The sequence below is a fragment of the Symsagittifera roscoffensis genome, chromosome 7, assembly GCF_963678635.1.
Source record: "Symsagittifera roscoffensis chromosome 7, txSymRosc1.1, whole genome shotgun sequence".
In the NCBI taxonomy this organism is placed as follows: Eukaryota; Metazoa; Xenacoelomorpha; order Acoela; family Convolutidae; genus Symsagittifera; species Symsagittifera roscoffensis.
Window position 1 is genome coordinate 8,176,871 of NC_087068.1, and position 19,640 is coordinate 8,196,510.

The following is a 19,640-nucleotide window of genomic DNA, read 5'->3' on the forward strand; positions in this document are numbered from 1 at the left end:
GAGTCCATCCAATCTCAAATCTGCCAATGCTTGGGTGAAGAGGTTCGCCGGCCCCTTCACGAAATTCTCATGACCAAATGTCACGTAGAGGACTAATATCAGGCCAATCGACAGCTTCCTGATATCCTTGACGAAGCTCGCGATCAGGTTCCGAGATGCCCTCGGATAGCACGTCGACAGGAAGGATGGCGTCCATCCCACTCCCATTCCACCCAAGATGGCATCTGATTGTTCATATTGTGCCCTCGTGGCTAGTACGTCAGCTTGGAACTTGTCCAGCGACATCGTGTTTACATCCTGCATCAATTTCAACATCATACCCCCAGCTAACTCCCGGGCATCAAACAAGTTCTTGAGATACACGTGTATCTCTTTGATCACTGCCGGCGCATGCTCGAACGCTTCCTCTCCCAAGGTGCACAGTCTCGGCGACAAGTACAACCATATCTTGTTGTGCGGCTTCGTGCGCAAAGCCATTGCCATGAGATCTTCTTCCGCTGGTGTCATGTTTTTCCTGACTGTCCTTCCCTGTTCATTCTCTGCATGATCCATCTGTCTGAACCAGAGATCGTCAGCCACCTGTTGTACTAACAGATGATAGTCATCTACCCCAGGTCTTAACTTCAGCAATCTGGCGAAATTGGACAGCTCCAACCCCAGAACCTCATCTAACACCAACCGAGTTGTGCTACAATCTTTGAGTCCCTGTATGGCATTGAAAATGTCAGCCCAAACGGCAGGAAGCTCAGGTCGGGATGGGTAATAATTGTTGGGGTCTATCACTCTGTTCGGGGCAGGAATTATCACGTTGAACCGTCCTTCTGCTATCGTTGTGACCATTGTGTATACAAACTGAAGGGGTTCTGGCAATGCAGCGTACCCTGGTGACAACACAAAGACCACCTTCACTACATTTTGGGTGAAACGTTGTTTTGCTGCTGCTTCTACCTCAGTCATCGCCGAGAGCAATGTCATTATCGCCTCCCCTATGACCTCGTTGCTCGGGATCGACCCATCCGTCAGACGGGACAACAAACCCCTGCTTTGCAGATGATCATTCGAGCCTGCAACCACTATCACCTGCGGCTCCATGCTGACCACCCTTCGCACACTTATCATCATGCCTATTGACTGTCCCCAGTCCAATTTAGGCGCCGTCAAGAAAATCATGTTTGGCCAAAAGAGAGAACGGGGCGTGTAGAGATAATCCGAACTGGCCACAATCAGGTACTTGGCAGCTTTCATATCCAAGGGATCATAAGCGGCAAACAGTCCGTCACCGACTAGGGCCTTCAGTTCCCCGTATCTCCTGTCATCTCCATCCACCGTGTTCGTTCGGGGGTAGTCTCTTGAATATTCGCCAGGCGTCTGACCGGGTGGTTTAGCAAACTGCCTGTACATCTTGTGATGCTTGTTATTAGGCTTGTTATCTGTCTGAAACTTGCCCTTGCGAGCAGGTGGCGTCAGCTCCCTGGCTCTCTGGCAGACGTCCGTAAGAGACCGGGTATTCAAAGGTCCAAAGGTGTTGTCCTGAGGCAATCCATTCAGGTCTGCGTGTCGGAGCGTAGTCGTGGAGCTGAACTGCTCCTGCTCTGCTAGCAGCCAATCCACGCCCGGTATCCGATATAGTCGCGACACTGTGGGACTTTCTCCGACCATCATTCTCATTGCGTCCTCCCGACACGTCAAGGTATTCATGTTCAACTTCGTTGACATGTCCGTCTTGTACTGTCCCCAATGGCTAGGGTCTGATCAGTTCCAAAGCAGCACGCTGCCTGGTTCAACTCCCTCCGCTGGCACGGCGCTCGTAGACGGTCCTGCTACTGAAGCAGGGTTCGCCGTAGCGGGCGGGTCGACACGGTCTGTGAGTTATTCCTGTTCTGATCAACTGATCTCCCGAGTCGGCTTTCAAGCGGTTGTGTTCTGGGAGGAGGAGCAGTCCCTAGCCTCTCTCTCACGTTTGAGCTCGGAGCGATGGGTGCAGCTGTAGCCGTCTCCGTTGCCAAAGGCCCTAGGCGGTTGACATGGGATTCGGGCACACTTGCCCTTGTTCTATTTCCTCCGGTCGAACTGGTCCAAGCCAGAGAACTGGTCGCCCTCGACTCCTGCTCCACTTCCCTCAACTGCGTCTGAAATACGCCATTGATCCAGTGTCTCCCTTGTTGGGTGTTGAAATGTATCCCATCTCTGGTGAGCGCGAGGTGATCAATCATGCGCAACATGTTCTCGAGATCCAGAAGCCGCAGCTCGCCAGGGTTGTTTCTCACCAGACTGCGGATCACTTTGTTCCACCGTGTCACGTTGCCATTCCTAAAATCTGCCACTACGGTGCCCACCATCGGGTTCTGTGGTATCGTGCACAGCACCACGAGCCTGAGCCTGTACTTCTCCTTTAGTTCGTTCAGGAGGCAGACCAGTAGAGGCTCCCACTTGCTCTCCGGAGTCACTGGGGTTCTCGAGACGTCATTGGTTCCCAGCATTATTACCAGCGTATCCAGGTAATCTTCGCTCTGGAACTCCATAATCTTGATGACCTGAGCCACTGAGGCTCCTCCAAAGGACAGAGCGGTAGTCTGACCATAGACGAAGATCTCATTCAGATCCCTCACCAAACTGTCTCCTATGATCAAGTGGCGATTTCCTGGGGGAATCACCTGGTCGCTCGTAGCGGGGTTCCAGCTCATGTCATTCAAGCAGGCTCGACGATGCTCCGCGGCCACTTGCGTGAACTGGTGACGTGCCATCAGATTCTTCCTAATGTCCACCACGCGAGACTTCTGAAAGCTTCCGCCATGCGCAGTCCCCGAGGACGCTACCATGCGGTGTGCTCGCTCCGAACTATTGGATGAATGATCACGACGTTGGGAAGGAACGATCCTACCCAATGTCCGCCCAGTGGTTCTGTTAATCTCATCCATTGTTGCTCTGGCCACTTGATTGAATGATTCTTGGAACTGAGGAGCGAGATAGGTGTCAGAAGGGTCTGGTATCGTGTTCCTCTGACTGGAAGCAGACTGTTGTTTCTGCTGAGGAGCCTCGTGCCCTCTCGATGTACACAGCTCCTGTACTCTTGTCTTGGGGCGTGTGTCGCTGGATCCCTCCGAGGACTTCATTGTCGCCAGAACTTCCTGTGACACTTGGCTCACCTTTGCCATATACAGCTCCTTCAGGTGCTTTATTTCATCCTCCTTGTAGGCCACCTGCAGATATCCGTACTTCTTTTTCCATTCGTCTCTTTCTCGAGCTATCGCCCTATACTCCTGGAGTTTGGCACACAGCTCGCTCTGATCCTTCTCTTTCTTCTCCAACGTCCCAATCGTCTCCGAAGTCTGGATTTCTATTTCGCTCACCCTCACTCTCTTAGGAGGAGGAGCAGCTGTTGGAGAGTCGACCGAATGTGACGGGCCTGGCCCATCACGTTGTCTTTTCGCTCCGATAATCGGCTGCGCTGGTTGGACCGGCAAGGGCATCTCACCTAGCCGGTGGTCCCTCTGTTCACCTAGTCCTGGCTCACGAGCCAGGTCGTGGCCAGACATTTCTCCACGCCGCCATCTCATCAGTCGGTTTCGATCTCTCTCGGCGGTCCCGGACTCACCGAAGGCCAACATCAACACGACTTCTGTAGGGCGATTCCCTCGACCCTCACGTCCTAATGCATTGAGGAGCGCGACCACAAACATCGCCAGCCCCGCGTCTTCTCGTGTAAAGTCACAATCGATCAGCCGCTGATAGATCTCGTCTAGAGTCGCTCCTAGACTCGCTGAGAGGAATTCCATTAGTTGATTCGTATCACCCATTTCTGATCGTGTTGATTCTTGTTGTCGTGTAGTTTCTTCCGGTTCGTTTGATTCAATGAATTCAAAAAACAATTTCTGATCAATCAAGATCTAAAAAACAAGTCGTGACTTAAAACCATCATTTTTGGATAAAACATCATTCAACTCTTTAAAACTCTTCACTGAAATTCCCTTCTAAATTCTGATTTAAAAATTTTGCACCAAGGTGGATTGTCCACCTGTATCTTTGTCAGGGTAGCACCAATGAGCGCTGTCACCTTGATTACGTGGAGTATTCTAGGTCTTTTATGACAGAAAACATAAAACATATCATAACAATAACATAACACATAAACATCACACATCTATACTATCACATAAAAACATAATCCCTAATATTATGCCTAAAACCTAATCCTAATCTAAAACCTGACACTAATTCTTATCAAGTGAACTTAATAAAAACCACTTATCGCCAAATGCAATTCCTAGCATATGCTCAGATAGTATTTTTTATGTAAGTAAACCTCTATGTCAGTTTCTGAAAATATCACATGTACAAGTGCGTACAACTCTCTCGGATGTAGCTTTCCCCTATTAGGATCGTATACTGGTAACGAGAGAGAGGTCACTCCTCTCTCAACCAAAAAATCCCTAAGTCGAGTCAAGGCCAATACCAAGCTCTCTGGATCTACGTGTTGCCTATCAGTGGCCTTGGTAACCAGGAATCACAAATATTTCCCTGGTATCTGTCATGCAACAGGGGGCAGCACTATCATCCCTCCCACAACAGGCCTCTGTTTCCATAAAAATTCGAAGTTCTTATACTCTCTTTTGAAATCAATCGCTAGTGCTGTTTTGAAGCTTACGTCCGCGGTTATCGCTATAGCGCATGTACGTTCCGTGAGTATGAAATCGCTGTCCGTTATGACAATATTGTTTAAATAATGGTTCGGTAGGTCAAAGTATGATTCAAAAATTCGTCCAAAAGGTGTTTTTTTTGCATTCTCGCCCTCTGTCTCTAGTTCTCCGGTTTTTCTTGCCGATTTCAATTTTTTTATTATCAGATTTTCGGTGTGGGTGAGTCCCACCCCCACTCCCTGGACAAAAATATCCATCGACGTCCCCGTCGATCGCCCAAAGTCTAGGAGATCGGGGTTGGATTGTGGAACACGTAGAGGAACATCTGGGGCGACCCAGTTGGACTCGGTATTGTCATGACTGACGTGTTTGATGCCGTCTTTATCGACGTCCTGAATCGTCAGGATCGTCTCTTTTGGATCTGTCGGCAGATCATGAAGCCACTCGAGCACCCGCAAGTTCGTTAGTTCTTGCTCATGAGTCTGTTCCGCTTCTGGTTCGAACTCCACTTCCGGTTCTGATCGATCGTCGATCCAATCCTGATCCATGTTATTCACCAAGTCGATTTCTTCTTTACCGCCACTTCGTCCAGTCCTACCAGCGTGTCCACTTCCAACTATCACTTACAACTATCCTACAACTATCACTCACATATCACTTACAACTATCCTGTCTACGACGAAATCCTCGCCGTACGGATTGTATTTCTTCTTGTTTTCTCCTCTCTTGCTCTGGCGTGTTTCCATGGTGAGAGGAAAGTCAAGCTGTATTCCTTTGTCAGTCCCAGTCTTCCTCGGCATAAGGTAGAGTTTCATCGTCCACCTCTACTAGCTCGGTCAACTCCAGATCCAGTGGTATGTCGCAATCGTCCACCCCCTCATTCCCGTCGTTTTTGTCGCGAGTACCCCTTTCATTCACCTCACAAGCAGGATCCACTATCAAATAGTCTCCCTCTTGCATGTCCGCTGGGATGCACCAGTCCTCTGACGAGGCATTGTGTGGTTTGATGTTTTCGTAGTGAGCTGCTCTCCCAGTGCTCAATCGATAAAAACGACCTCCTTGGTGCACCTCTGTTATCTGAAATGGACCACGCCATTTTTTAAATAATTTCTTGGTTCCTTTTGGTGGAACCACTTCCTGGAACACCCAGACGTAGTCGCCAACTGAGTAGGCTTTTGCATCGGCTGTCCTTTTATCAAACCTCCTTTTTGTCCAATTTGCGACTGTTGCGTGTTCCTCCTGCATAGGTCATTGAGGTCCTGCTGTCTTCTAATAACATCCCGCACGTACGTTTGCGGTGCTGTTCTCTTCCCCTCATATTCAGGGTAGAAAAACGTCAACGGAAGCGCTTTTTCGTGACCCGTTAGCATCATATGCGGACTTATTCCCGTGGTGGACTGCTCTGTGCTGTTGTAAGCACCTATCACTTGCGGTAAGTGTCTATCCCAGTCATCCATGTAGCGTGAGCCATAAACTCTCAACATGGATACCAGCGTGCGATTCTGCCTCTCGACTAGGCCATTCGTTTGCGGGTGATAAGTGGTCGAGTGGGCCTGTGCTACCTGCGACTTTATCATTAACTCCTTCGTGAGATCACCCACAAATGCTTTGCCATTGTCCGATTGGAATGTGATGGGGGCAGCCGTGCCTCGCTACCCACACATTTATCAAATGATCGCATGTTTCTTCCGCTGATGCTGTCATGCAGGGTGCTGCCTCTGCATACTTCGTAAAATGATCAATCATTACCAGCACCTGATTGTAGCCCGTGGTTGTCATGCATATCTTCTGGTGATCGATCTGCACCACTTCATTGAATCCTGATGATTCTATTGATTGCAGAGGGAATCTCAGTTTCCTGGGGTCCTTCGCCTGTTGGCATGACAAGCACGCAGAGATCCATTTTTCACATGCCTTCTTCAAGCCAGGCCATTCGAATCGTTTCTGTATCCTGTTATACACTTTGTCCACTCCCTGGTGGCCCATTTGGTCATGTGAACGAAAGAGCAATTCGGTCTGGTATAACTGTGGTAATACTATCGAGTTGTACTTGTATAGGACCTTGTCCTCCTCTCTACGTTTACAGGCTATGATTCCGTCTTTATTCAGGTACAACAAATCTTTTCTTTTCAGGTAGAACTGCTTCAAGATCTTGTAGCTGTCTTCTTCCAAGTCTCCCTTGTCAGGTGCTCCATTCTCGATTCATCTCTTCAGACTGCTCGTCATTCTATCATTTCGTTGAGCCCCTAGGAGTTCCGACAGCCTGTACCTGGCTTTCAAATACGTCTTTACCACGTTCATTTGCCCGCTCATTATCTCCGGGGCATGGGCATCGTCCATCAACTTAACGCACCATATCTTCTTCAAAGGCGTTGCTTCCTGCACAGATGGCTCCAGATTGGTACGGACGACCGTACCATGTGGCAGTAATCTGGTTGGGCGTTTCGAAACTGCTATCAGCTCGAGCTCATCGGCGGCATTATCCACCACGGTGCGCTCATAGGAGGTGTACCTGTCTCTGTCCGGATCCTGATGCATTTCCCTGTCCAGCCCGCGTTGTTTCCAGTCCACCAACAAGGAATGAATCGCAATCTCAGATACATCAGAATTAGAAGTAGTCTCGGATGTGTTGTCCCAGGACTGCGGCCTCGAGTGATCACTTGAGTCGAGTGACTCCACACAATCACGTTCCACTCTGTCTGTGATGTTTCTCGACTCCCCGGACAAAATTCTGTCCCTAGGTAGTCTCATTAACCTATCCCCGGACAAATCGTCCTGTACGGGCCTGAAGATGGCCGACTCTCCGGACAATGTTTCGTCCCCGGAAGAACAATCTGAGCCCGGCTCGTATTCTGCTTTTGCATCTTTGAAACGTACTTTTCTCGTGAAGCTGGATTTCGACTTCACCTTGACTTCCTCAGTGATTTGGACCGGGATCGGTTTCCCGCGTTCTGGGAACGAAGTCCTCAACAAGACATCCTTTGGCATTGAGGTCACCAGCTGGTTCACTACTGACCGGCAATCCCGTTCCACATCGCGACCGCGAATGATCACCGGCCTCTTCTCCGTCTTCTCAGTTACGGTCAATCGCTGCATGGTCTCCATCCACTCACAATCATGTCTGTCGACTTCTCTATCCAGCAAGTCACGAAGTTTCCCCATGACGTCCGGCGCCACATTCACTGTTCAAGAGCTATGCTGTTTATACCCAGCCTGGTAAGCTCCTGCTGCACCAGATTGGATCGGACTAGCAGATCCAGCGGAACGGGTTCACCCCTGGCTAAAACCTTTATCTCAGCGGCCGTTTCCACTGGAAGTTTAGGGTGTCCTGTTATAGGGTGCCCTGACTTATCCAGCCACTTAGTGAGTGGTAGATTGTCGTAGGTTTCCTTGTCTAGGAATGAGAACCCGTCTTTGATCTCCGCTTGGTTAGCCTGCTTCTCTTCGAGGCGCTCATAGAATTCTGTCTTCTTACTGAGGCTATCAGCATTCTGATGCTTGTCACGGGTACGGTGCTCTATGATCATGTGGTATCCATCCAGGCGCACGATCCAACGACCAATATAACTTTGGTCCATGGAATAGGTTTTCAGCCAGGCAAGGGCCCGATTATTCACACGCAACTTGAAAGGAGCACTCCCCAAGTAAGCCCTGTACTTTCCCACAAAAGTGATCACCGCGAACATTTCCGCTTTTGGTGCGCCATAATTCATCTCAGTATCGCTCAAGACCTTTCTTCCGTAGGCTATTGGACGGAGAACCGTTCTCCCGTTCCACTCTTGCTCGTGGTGAAGTATGCCTGATATCGCAATCACCGATGCATCCGTGTCCAGCACGAACATCCCCTTCTCTGTTGGCATGCCGAGGACCGGTTCCTCGCAAAGTTCACGTTTGATGTTCTCAAATGAAACTTGTGCCTCATCAGTCCAAGTGAACTTTTTGCCCTTGTTTCTCATCAACCGCTGGATGGGGTAAATTTTGTCAGCATACCCCTTGATGAATTCTCGATAGTAATTAGCAAATCCCAAAAAACTCATTAGTTGTGTATCTGTTTTAGGTGCCTTCCAGGTCAACACCGCTTCGACTGCTTCAGGATCTGGTCTCACTCCATGCTTATCCACCAGGCGGCCCAGATACTTTATGGAGTATCTGAGGATTTCACACTTAGAGGGTTTACATTTCAGGCTGCTTCATGCAAGTAAACACCTCATCCAACCTCTCTATGTGGTCCTCAAAGGTTGGTGTTGCAATCACAACGTCATCGACATATCATATGATGAGATTCCCGTATTTCTTAGTCACGCTCGTGAGTGCCTGGGCCATCAGTCGCCGGAATGTGGCCGTCGCGTTGCACAACCCGAACGGCATCCTCTTCCACTGGAACAATCCCAGCTCGCACGCGAAGCCTGTTTTTTCACGATCTTGCTTTCGGAGTGGCACTTGCCAGAACGCAGAGCCCAAATCCAACGTCGTGAAGAACTTCGCGTCTCCCAGTTTGGATAGGCTCTCATTGATGCGGGGAATCGGGTATGCGTCCTTTATAGTCACTGCGTTCAGATAACGGAAATCACAACAAAACCTAAGTTGCCCCCCTTTCTTTTTCGCCATGACTACGCCACAAGCCCACGGGGACTTCGACGGCTCGATCATGTCATACTCCCTTAACATCTCGATTTCCTTCCTCCACGCTTCTGACTTGTGAGGGGTCATTATTCTCGCCCCTTCCCTATGAGGTACCGAGCCCTGTTCTATCTCAATCTCGTGTTCTACAAAGTTACAGCAACCTATGTCGGCCTTATGTTTCGAAAAAACGTCTGCGTTCCGACTTAGCACCGCCCTGAGCGAATCTAGTTCCTTGTCTGATATTTTACCCTTCAAATGTTCTATCTCAGGTAGGACCGGTTTATTCGCTGCTAACTCTGTTTTTGTCGGCCTCTCGGGAAAGTTGGATCAACTAGACAACCCATCATCTGTTTCCGACTTCATTGAAAATTATTTCCTAGAAGATTTCAATTCATTTACTCTCTTCAATATACATTCTTGGTTCGCATGCAAGGGACTTTTAGTTACATCAAACTTCTTCAAGTTCTCCACACTCTGAAAGTCTGTGTTCAGAGGCAAAGCATAGCTAAGTTTCTTTCCCCTCTGTATTGTCACTGTTGTTGCTTCTGTGTTCAACAACACACTCACACATAGTCCGCTCTGAGTGAGTGAGAAGCTTCTTCCTAAAATAGCCGAGCTTTTACTGTTTGGATCTGGTACCAGACAAACCTGTCTGTCATTGCTGAGTTCATTCAAGTTCCTCATCCTAAACGTCGCTATTACGGCTTGGTTTGGTTTCAATCTAACCTTTCGATCCAAAAAAATTGGCACCTTGGCCTGGTTAATTAAGATCTTATTAAGAGGTTTCTTTTCATACTTTCACTCAGGATCCTTGATCCTAATCAACCCGTCATTGAGATCGGTCGTGACATCAAAGTTGCGTACGAAGTCCCTTCCTAAGACGAACTGATCGGATTCGTCCAAATTCTCCACTACTAGGAAGCTCATCCAAAGATGTCTTCCTCCGAGCTGCAGTGAAATTATCGGGGTTCGTCCAGTCACATAGATCGCTCCCTGATTGGCAGCTGCCAACCTGATGTTTGTCGGTATGAGATCCGACCTCTCGAAACCCATGTCGGTCCAAGTTTTGACTGGCATGAGACAAACCACTGCTTCCGTGTCTAGCAGTCCCTTTACTGAAAGTTGTCTGCTTTGCACGTCCAGCACGTGTGCGGCCAGATCGGCCACGCAACCTATGTGCACCGCATCTTGTTCGAGCATGGCGTTGTGTCCGATTCGCCTAACCTTCAGCTCCTCTTGACCAATGTATATCCGGCCAATCTGATCGTTCGCATCAGTTACGTGAGCTTTTGTGTAGATATTGATGCCATCCACATTCATTAGAATCGGGTATGGGCCATGGACTTCGATGTAATGTCCATCCACTTTCATCAGCCTCGGACCTCCTGTTGTGAGCAGCGCTCGCACTGCCCTGGAGTCCAGTTTGGGATCTTTCTCCTTCAGGTAGTCTGCATAAATGTCCAGGTGGACTTGTGTAATCTCGTATGGTTCACTCAAGTTCTTGACCACCTGGTGGCCTGCGACTGAGATTCTGCCAGATATAACGTTCAGTTTTAGTCCCTGCTTCCTGGGTTCCTCTTTGTCTTCTTTTTTCGTCGTTTTACTCAGAATATTAAAACTTTCTCGAAGATCTGTGCTCTCCAGCTCCGACCTCACCCATTGCTCCACTTCTTTCGTGGCTAGCTCCTGTTTGACATTCTGCAACGCTGTCCTTGCCGCCAGACCGTAATCCACCTTGAGTAGGCTAGCCGACTCTGCCTCCAGGTTCGAGGCTACCACCTCGTCAGGCAGTGTCTTTACCTTCTTAGTCGTAAAGGTGCTCGGTGTCGTCTCCTTTCTCCGAGACTCGGCCTCGTTCATCAGACGTGCTCGACTGGCCTTGACACCCGAAAGCGCCTCTTCGTGGCGGGGATGTTTCGCGTCCGCCACTGCATCCCAAAACTGAGTGCAATCCGACTTGAAGTGTCCTTCCAAATTACAGAAGAAGCACCTCGGACCATATTTCAAGATGAGCCCTCTAACGTACTCTTCGTGATCCTCGTCGGTCGCGTCGACGTCGTCGAGAAAGTAGCCTTTTGCCTTCATGTTCTGTTTATATGCAGAACACGCGGAAACGTGATGGTCCATCGAACCACAGTTCGCACAAGACCTCCTCTTATACATGTCATCGCGAGGTTTGTACCAACTGGATTTCACACCAGTGTTTGTCCCGCTGTAGTTACCATAATTGCTGTAACGGTTTTGCGCCCTCGGTCTTATGAGTAAATACTCGCGTGACTTCATACGCAAATCATCGGGCGTGGGTACCTGGTCAGGTGACAGGGTGAAGTGTGTGGCCAACATCGTTTTCAACTCCTCACTCTTTACTCCGTCCATGAACTTCGAAGCAATCGCCAAGTTTCGCTCAGATATTCTCTCATCGGGTTTGCTTCTCCTCCTAAGCAATTCAGGGTCGTCCAAAAATTTGTCTATGGGTTCGTCATCTCTTTGACGCCTCTTTTCGAACTTCACCATAGCCTGGTGCCCTTGTACTCGAGAGCCGAAACGATTCAGCAGGATGTCGAATATCTTGCGAGCGCTGTCTCTCTCATTGGCTCTTTTCACCATTACACAATTTAGTGCAGTACCCTCCAGGTTGCTTGTTAGCGCGCTGCATTCTTGTTTCTTGGAGAGACTCTCTTCCTCAAAGTGTAACTTCATCACTTCTATCCAAGTATCAATGCAGCCGTCTGACTCGTCTTTGTATGATTTCGGCTTTTTCAGTGTCCTTCTTGACCTCTCTCCTCTCTCGGTTGACTTCGAGAGTTTGGTGATGAATGTTTCGAGAGATCTGTTCAGAGGCTCAAACATCGAGGCATACATCGTCGTGTCCTGTGAGACTGTAGTCAGATCTGGCAATGATTTGACTTGTGGCACAGTTGGCAACCTTGTCTCTGGAGTAGCATCTGCCTCCGGCGGGACTGGATTTGTCCAGCCAGGATTTGACGGGGCTGCCCTTGGCCGCTCCCTATTCCTAGGTTCGTAGTTCGTTCTCGAGTTTTGCTGGGCCCTGGCATAGCTGCCCGTCCCATCTCCATCGTTCGCATGGTGTGAGCGCTACCTTGGGTTGGAACGCTCCTTCTAACTGCTCCCATTCAAGATCGCGTCAAGCTTCCGCATCATTAAGTCAGATATGGCATCTAACCTTTTTTCCAGGCTAGTCATTGTATGGGCGTAGGTATTATCATGATCGTTCAACAATCGCTCGATCTCTCTTGTCATCATAGCCTCTCTTTCCTCAGACTCCTTGCTTGCCTGTGCCAGGCTCTCCGCCAGGCATTGATTGGTGTTGCGAATCAATTGAGCCTGATCAACCCTCGCTTGCGACTTCACGTGCGTTAGTTCGTCTCTCAGATTCTCCCGATCCTGGTGAGCTCTCTCGTCAACTTGATCTATCCTCTTGGTCATGTCCCGTCTCAGTTCATCCAGATCATTCATTACACCAGCGAACATGTCACTTATATCGCCAGTTGCCCCCAATGGCGGGGTTAGCCCCAGAGAAGATGAGGTCAACTGCGGCTGCAGCCTAGTACTTGATGACGCACCGCCTTTTTGGTTGCTCATCGACGTCATCAATCTGTCGAACGTTGATGACGCTCCCATCGTTATCCCATCTGACATGGGCCTGGTCGGCGAGGCGGTCGACGCCTTCCTGCTCCTGTCGTTTCTTGGGCACGGTGTGAAGTTCACGTCCGGATGGGTTATCTCCGGGTGGTCATAACCGGAAGATAAATCTTCAGTTCGTAGTGACGCCATGCACTCATCGTGCCAAGACTTCCAGCTCTTCTTGGCCTTTGAACCCGGTTGTTCTTCACTCGGGCTTATGCTCGACATCATCGCGTTGTTACTCTGCTTGGCCAGAGATGAGTGGGTGTTAGCTGGATGTGAAAATTCTCTTCTCCACCTATGACTCTTGGTCTCCGATTTGAACATTCCCCTGAATAAAACTTCCTCTCGCGGCTCGACCTCGGATCTCTTGACTTCCTCCCGCTCGAGGTCCTCGCTCGGCTCAAAGTCGGGTCGAATAAGCGTCTGTTCTCATTCGTCAAAGGGGTTCACAAGCGTTTCGCTCGCGGGTCCGGCCTCGGCGCTCCACCCTTGATCCCCATCGAGGTTTTTCTCGCTCCTTAGTTTCATTTCGCTCACTGAAAGATCAGGTTGACCTTTAGTCGATTCCTTTTCAGCAAACACGTCGGAAGCGCTGCTAAACGAGGATCGGCTACGCCTAGTTTTAAATTTTCGCGTGCTTCCCTTGCTCAGCCAGGGAATCTTAGTGGTCGATCCTAACGAGTCGCTGCGCTGCATACTTTGTGACAAATAACAATATTCTTATAATTTAATGGCGATGCACACGTACCGCAAACAAGTTCAAGTTAAATTGCTTAACGCTGCCTCTTCGATCTCGTAAGTATCAAAAAAGCCTCTTAGATTTCTCAATGACAATCTTAGTGACTCAGCTAAAGTTGCACAAACAGGGCCTGCACAGTATTGATATAATACTAACTCAAACCTGTTGTATAGTATAACGGTATCACAAAATTTTCACAAGATATAATCAATACACAAAACACAATTGATAATCAGATAAGAATATCCTATAGGTGACAGCGACCTTTCGTCAGTATCAATTTACCGCCACACTCTTATCAAGTCTCTGCTTGTTAAAATCAAACAATCGTTGGTAAAAAGCAGTGATGATTCCAAAACAGATCAATAAAACTTAGTCTTAAAGAAAAAGACTTCCCTCAATCGGAACGATCCGAAAGAACGAAGCCCAGGACACAGTCTTCTCAAATGGGTGTGTATATGCCTAATACACCCACCGACGTCTTTTTTTTAGGTGTCCTGCGATTGCCCGAGCTGTCCTACTAAGTAGCTCAAGGCAACCTCTGACCAAAAATTTCTAAAGTCTATGAAAAAGCTCCCCCACACCCGGAACGCTCCAAGTGCACGAGAGCAGGGAACAACTTTTCTTCTCAAGTGAGTGTGTGTTTGCCTAATACACTCACCGAGGTCTTCTTTTATTTGTTCCCGGATTGCCCGAACTTTCCTAATAAGTAGCTCAAGGCAACCACACAACCAAAATCACAATCAAGAAAAAAAAATCCCGATCTAGAATCCAAAGTTGATCACGAATTTCCGGGTCAAAATGGGCTCCTATGATCCTAATAAGCACGCCTAATATCCTAATATGATCTTAATTAATTGGATATTTTCCGTTTCCCAAATTGCCACAGAAGGTTTTCTCAAGTTTCTAACAAGGAGTGTTGTTAAGAGGCTTAAGTCACTCCGGAGGGTTACTTCGGAGGGTTGTTAAGACACTTAGCCTACTTCGGAGGGTCACTTCGGAGGGTACCTTAGTCACCCAAGAGACTTCGGAGGGTCCCCCTTAACTCACTAAGGAGGGTCAATAAGAGGCTTAATGTGCTCCGGAGGGTTACTTCGGAGGGTTCTTCCAAAATTTTCAAATTTTTGAAAATGGCCTTCAACTAGCTTAAGAAAGCGTCAAAACAAGCTAAATTCCCTACGGGGTGTTGTTTTTAACTTCTTCGGAGGGTCTCGTGGAAAATCTCCACTAAGGAGGGTTGCTAAAGGGCTTAAGTCACTCCGGAGGGTGCCGCAAAAATCAGGAATAAGGGTTAATTTACCGCAGTAAAGCCTCGGTGCAATTTACTTAAAACCAGGTTGGTTGATACGGTCAACCTACCCATCAGGATAAAAAGGAGTTTTGATAAAATTTTCTGCCGCTCGGAGGGTTAACTATAGTTTGGACCCTCCGAACCAACATATTCTACAAAAATTTTCTTTTCCGAGATTATCAACCCAAAAACGGTTGCGGTCCGGAAAATTGGTCCAAAACGTCGACTTATGGTACCAAAATTATCCCGATTGGTTGGCTAGTCTTTGAGAAATTTCCAAAAACGTGTTTGTCCAAGTGGCCTTTTTTCACCACCTATATAGGTTTCAACGCTCTTATTTCTCCCAATTTGTGGCACGGGAGGGTTCCGTGGAATATTCCTTCCCCACTGAAGCTTCTTTCTCCACTAATTTCCACTGCTAAGGTTCTTATCGTGTGTTATTGCCACGATAAGAGGCTCCGTTTTTCTCGTGTTCCCGTACGACCGTTTCTCACTATATTTGTCGTTGTTCTGTTTTTTCGTCCTTTCCAGTCAAAATGGCCGTCTTTTTGTATTTCTCAGAAATATTGGTCTTTCGAAATTTTAAAAATTCAAATTCTCGAAATATCTAGACCCTCCTTCGCAGTAATTTTTCGTTACTAAGGCCTTTATTCGTTTTTTTTGTGTCGCCGGAATGTTGCGCTGTGCCAATCTGGCAGAATGGCACAAAAGGGTTAATCCATCTTCGATGGAGATGATGATTTTTATCTACTGAACAAAAACAATAATAATATAATAAGTAGTAGCCCTGTTTTTAGGAGTGACTTCGTGGTCTGGGGATACTGATACCCAGCCATGAGCTCACTAATTTTGCATGTAAGTAAGTTAATTTGAGCGTTCTGGTCGAAGCCGGAGAACAATAACGTTTTTGTCGACCCGATGTTAGAAAGACCACCAAAAAAACTGGCTTTGTTAGAGACGGTGAAACGCATGTAGAGCTCTGTTTAGACGCTGGCCAGTCGTTTTATAGCTTAGCTCTATTTTCGGTCGATATGTACTTCCGGGCGAATGTTACATAGATGTTTTTATGGCGCTCCTGGGTGTTATTCTTTTTTAACATCATGACCGGCAGAACCGTTAACGAGCCTTCCGCGCCGAGCGGATGCTCTTAATAACGCCCTTAATAAACCCTAAACGCCGGGGAAAGGGTAGTTCGGAACGCGGAAGCCCTCCGGATTACCGTGAATAGCGTTTTAACCTAGTTAATACCAAAAATTCACGTTCTAGGAAGGATGGGGGGATAGGCCCTCCCCTCGTTCCCTGAGAGGTTTTTGACCAAAAACACTTAAAGATAAATAAGAAACGAAAGAAAAAGTAGTATAGTACCCAAAAAAAACAAAAAAAAACAAAAAAAAATAACCGAAAAAAAACGAAAACTGTAAAAAAATTTTAAAAAAATCAGTAGAAATCAACCCCCCAGACAAGATGTGATCCAACCCTCCCGTTTGTTGTTGATAGATATATTATTGTTAAAGGCATTTATGTCAATCAGGATTGTCACGATCAGTTTTGTGGCCCATTTGTGAGGCTTGTACTGAAAGGTTATTTGAGTATTTAAGCACGTTAATGCTAATTTGCGCTCAATCCGGAAGGGTCTGCTAGTTTGCGCTCAATCCGGAAGGGTCTCGGGATTAGTGAAGAAGACTGATCCGGCAAGCAGTACAAGGAGTGAGAAGAAGGGGCTCAACGACAACAACAGTCGACTGTTGGGTATCGTTAACAAGTTTTGTATCCCTTTTTGTACACAAAATAGGATAGTAATCTGTGGGTGGCTCGACAGTGCTGCACTGTAGTGACCCTTCACCGAGCTGCGAATTTCCGAGTTAAGCGCCTTAATTCGGATATTGAACAAAACCGGAGGGGTATAGTATTACTAGTATTATTACTTATACAGCCTATATTAATACACCTATATCGTTTTTCAGTGAAAAGCACAGTCAGCGGACCGGTTTTTAGTGTCGAAATAGCGATGTTTTGACCCCCCCCCACAAATGGCGATTTTTGAGATATCGATATTTTTTGAAACAGAAAAAAAGGGCTAAATTAGTGAGTTACATTGTAACTGTGCTAGTATAATAGGAATAACCGGTTGAATTTAGTTCAGAAGTGGTTGGAACTATTTTGGTACCAAAAACCAAATTTTCGTGATTTTTGATAAAACAGAACACTATAAAATAAGAAAAGTTTTTGAAATTTTTGAGTTAGGACAGTAAAAAGTGTTGTTCGGATAACGTCTACTAGTGAATCGACAGGTTTAAAAATCCGTTTGCCGATAACCTTCCGGGTTACAGAGAAATCCATCTTAACGTGTTTGATTCAGTGGATTCATCAATCCAGAAGGGTCCAAATAGCATAGTTTTTGCAAAACTGTTCAACTACAGTGTTTTAGATCAAATTTTTTGCATTGAAATAGAAGAATATAGGCCTTCTAAGCTCGGATCAATAATTTCTAGGTCGAATAGAACAGAATTGCGAAAAAAGTTAGGCGGAACCTATAAGAGAAAAATTTTTGACTTTAGAGAAAAGACGTTTTGGTTAATAACTTTGGAACTACTGGACAGATCCAGTTAATCTTGGTACCATTAAATCGAAAATTAGCTGAGCTTACTAATAAAAACATCAATTTTTCAAAAAAAAATAAGCGTGAAAATTTCTTGGCATTGTTTTTAGCAAATTAACCAACTCGTGAAGGTAGACCCTTCACGTTTTATAGAAACCTTTTTTTGGAAAGCCCTTACACCCCTACCAAAGGGTAGAAACGGTTGAATAAGGCAATTTTACGCTGTTCTAGACAAAAAAAAGGAAAGGCTAAAGGCACAAAAAAACCTTAGTCGAGCCGAAATTAGGCTAGCGATAAGACACTTCACCGTTAGGGCGAATCGTCGAATAAGAGGCTTAACTTCAATCCGGAAGGGTCTAGGGAAGGACGACACACCCTTCCTAGTTGATTCAAACAGCTTAATAGCATCGGATAACGTATCCGGAAGGGTATGGGTTGGGAATTTAGAAAGCCTCTGAGAAGCTATCTTTACAAAACCGGAGGGGTCCAAATCCGGAGGAGTCTAAATTTTTCCAAAACAGGAGGGGTCCCAATCCGGAGGGGTCGAAATTTTGCCAATCCGGAGGGGTCCGATTTTTGTCAATCCGGAGGGGTATTATTTTGTCAAAACTTAAGAAGACAACAGAAAAGAAAGTAGTTAAAGGCATTAGGTTATTAAGAGATAGGCTGGGAACCAGTGACTGCATTGGTAACTTGCTTTTTATAAAGAAAATCAGACCAAACAAAACAGGTCTAAACTCGGATATTCGCGACACTAAGCCTAAATTGAACAAGAGTGGGTAACTCATTAGTGTGGACTAAATTCAAAACAATTTGAGAAAAGTGATTGCCCTGAGGATTTTAGTAGGTCTAGCTCGGGCAGTCCGAAGGCAGATAGGTGAGACAGGACTCGGTGGGTGCATTAGACGCCCATTTGAGAAAATTACTGCCTTCAAGTTTTGTCTGTTCGGTGCAGCACCAATGGGGGAAAGCTCTTTCTTTAAAAACAAGTTCGACTATTGTACTGCGACCAACTAAAGGTACAAAACACATACGTTTTTCATAGAAATATTCCTTTTTGTTATTCCTGGTTTCAAATCAATAAAATTTGTGCTTGATTGGGTAGTGAACACACTATCTTTCAAATAGACTGATATCATCATACTGTGCTAGCTTCATATCTTACAACTAATAATCGATTATTGTGAATAAATTGTATATACGCTGTACTGCGCTAACATACAAGGATTCGTGGTCACTATTTAATAGAAATTTTGGAATTTATTGTGTTGTGTTATTATTATCAGTAGTCAAATCAAAAGGACACTAGCAATCGAATAGTAAGAACTGGTAAATTGAGTATGAGTCTAGACAAGTCAAGGATTCCTAAACTAGGTGATAGCTCCAGGAAATTCATACCTGAGAAACAGAGAAGAGCAATGACCGACTCTTTTGTGGAAAGGATCACACGAACCCGGGCCGACAAAGGGGAGACGGTTTCAGGCAGAATGGTTGAAACCAGGAGTCAAAAGCACTCAGAAGAGCGAAAAGCTATGCTAGAAGTGCAGGTACATCCGGACAAGGCCATGAAAGGGAACCGGGAAATACATGGACCGAAGGGGAGAGGAAACAAAAGGCTGGCGTGTGAATCTAATCCGGTAGAACAAGGCCAAGATTTTGTCACTTCTACCGGGACACTGGACCGAGAGGAGATATCGGAACTGTCCGACATCTCTACTGAAATTGTGGCAATTAGAAGATCTCCCACAGACAACACCATGATGGCAGGCGTGACGGAGAAACAGGCAACGTCCTCATCGTTTTCAGAAAGAGTGAAGAACACTTTCGGAAACATCTTTCCATTCACCATGGGAGTGGGTACAGGAGATGAAGGTGAATCCCAGGAAGAAGAAGAGGACGATGAAAAGCAAGCTGACTTTGGATCTCAAGTCAGCCTCAATAATTCGACTCAGGAGAATGAAGCATACACCGACAGAGGTACTGGTACCATGGACAAATTTGGTGTAGTGAGGACAATAAGCAAAACCACAAACACATCAGGCCAGTCAAGAGACTTTGTGAGTATGACGAATTCGTAAGTGCGAACTGGGGAGAGTAGAAACA